Source organism: Oncorhynchus gorbuscha, unplaced genomic scaffold, assembly GCF_021184085.1.
Source record: "Oncorhynchus gorbuscha isolate QuinsamMale2020 ecotype Even-year unplaced genomic scaffold, OgorEven_v1.0 Un_scaffold_3247, whole genome shotgun sequence".
Lineage (NCBI taxonomy): Eukaryota > Metazoa > Chordata > Actinopteri > Salmoniformes > Salmonidae > Oncorhynchus > Oncorhynchus gorbuscha.
In genome coordinates, this window is record NW_025747543.1 from 48,767 (window position 1) to 51,233 (window position 2,467).

Below are 2,467 nucleotides of genomic sequence, written 5' to 3' on the forward strand. Positions count from 1 at the left end.
GACTATTTAATTGATTTTAGAATAAGGCTGTAATGTAACAAAATGTGGAAAAAGTCCAGGGGTCTGAATACTTTCTGAATGCACTGTATGTGTTTTTCAGTTTCTCACTGGCAACCCCCAAAACCTTGCTACCACCACTTTGAGAACCACTGATCTATAAGGTATTTATTCAGTGATTTTCTTCTTTGTCTAATATGTACGTGGAAGAAAACAGAGAGATAGACACACATATGTACTGCCAGTTCTTTAATATGTAATAGTAATTAACACTAGGGTAGAGGGGAACACATTCATCCTAATTATGTTTACATTCAGACACAGTTAGTTCATAATGTGTGTTCCCTATATATATTTTATTTTATTTTAATTCAAATTGTTATTATTATTTTTTCAAATGATTTTCTTTTACAAATGAGTGCAAAACAAAAACACAAAAATAACAAAAAAAACAGCTACCTGACTTGTGAAGTGAAGTATTGCCTCAGCAAGACATGGGACAAAAATAGAAGAACACTATAACAGTTACAACAAAAAATGTGTTCCTAATCAGTGTTCACAATCAGTCCAGAAAGACAGGAAACGGACCCCAACTTTTGAAAAATCTTCTGGAGGAGTTAGTCCTGATTTAAAATGTTTAAAAAAAAAATGTTTATGATGTTAATCTTTTCTGCTTGCCATCTACGGAAGCAAGGGGGGGATGGCTAACTTCCATTCTGTGAGGATCATTTGTTTTGCAGCCACCATTCCAAACATCAGAGCCTGTTGTTCCTCATAGGACTATCTTAGAATAGACTGAGCACCGAAAGAGAGCAAGTTCGGGGTCAGGTTCAATGTCCTTCTCATATACCTTTGAATACCAATCGTTCCTCCAAAAATGATTAATTAGGGGGCAGAGCCAAAAAAGATGAGTTAATGAATCCTCCTCATTTGTCACACAGTGAGGAGACCTGGTGTTAAATTATATGTCATTTGGTTTTGGCTTTGACTTTGTATTGTATTAATTGATATTTTCATTGATGGAACAGGAGTGATTCTAGACAGGGCTTCTCCCCATAGATCATCTGAGATGTCAATATTGAACTCTTTACCCCATTTCTCCTTGAGATGACTAGTAGAGGCCTCTGTGTAGCTGGAGACAAACTGTGAGATGAGGTGTTTTGAGTCGGGAGGGCGCTGTAGCGGACCAAAACGAATGTTGTACAGGGAGGGTATCAACATTTTGAATTTTCCCTTTTGATATAGTGTCTGACTTGTAAATAACATAACATATGATTGAGAGAGTTTGAATGTATTCTTTAATTGGATGAATGATGCTAATTGCTTATCTATATATGTCTTCAATTGTGGCCAGTCCCTTCCCCTTCCACTCAACAAACACCTTATCAGACCTAGAAGGAACAAAATAAGGATTTAAGCATATCAGGGTGTATACAGAGGTACCTTATAAACATGCTTAATCTGGTTTAGAATTCTTGAAGAATTTCTCAAAACAAGGTTGTTGCCTGTCAGTGTGTTTGACCACTCTGCTTTGGAGGAAAGCAAGGCTGGAAGAGAGGAATGTGTTACAGACTTGACTTCCTTATTTAGCCACAAGGGGGCAACCGTCTCCAATTTAAGACGTTTATGAATCGACGTTTATGACAGCGTCCCAGTTCCCACCAATCCAGCCACTGAAGAGGAGTGGGACAACATTCCACAGGCCACAATCAACAGCCTGATCAACTCTATGTGAAGGAGATGTGTCGCTCTGCATGAGGCAAATGGTGGTCACAACACTGGTTTTCTGATCCACGTCCCTCTCTTTTTTTAAAGGTATCTGTGACCAACAGATGCATATCTGTATTCCCAGTCATATGAAATCCAGAGATTAGGGCCTAATGAATTTATTTCAATTGACTGATTTCCTTACATGAACTGTAACTCAGTAAAATCTTTGAAATTGTTACATGTTGCGTTGATATTTTTTTTCCAGTGTAGTATCAATTCCATCAGTATATGCTAATTATTTATGTTATTATAATAAAATAAACAAATATCACCATTAAATTGACAGAGGAATAAAAAATATATAATAATACTTTAAAAAAAACGTAACATATGGTACATTCATTGCATGTCGTATACTTTGAATATTCACCTACTGCCGGTGGCGGGAGATTATAAGCAGTGATGATTGGCTGGAAACCTGGCTCGGCAGGTGCAAGGTGATAGAACCACAGCTGTATGAAGAAGAGAAATGATCTCAATGAGCCTTACCTGAACATAATACAGAGAGTTAGACATTTGCCTTTTTAACTATTCCAATTATTCAGCAATACAGCAATACAGTATCAATATACAATGATTGTGATTTTAAGTTTGCTGTAAAGGAATAGACTATAGTAGTCCCAACTGTTCGAGACCACTGAGGTCAACTTCTCCCAAAGGTGGTTCATAACGACAGCGGGATGTATAGCCATTTATATCG

The 2,467-nt window shown here is 37.1% G+C and overlaps 1 long non-coding RNA gene across 1 annotated transcript; it reads right to left on the reverse strand.

Annotated features, from left to right (window-relative positions):
* Nucleotides 1-231: 231 nt before the first annotated feature.
* LOC124027457 lies at nt 232-2,223 on the reverse strand. The gene is made up of 2 exons (XR_006837413.1): nt 2,138-2,223; nt 232-1,388 (listed from the first exon to the last, which is right to left on the reverse strand). It is a non-coding gene; the product is annotated as an uncharacterized LOC124027457 (long non-coding RNA).
* Nucleotides 2,224-2,467: the final 244 nt, after the last annotated feature.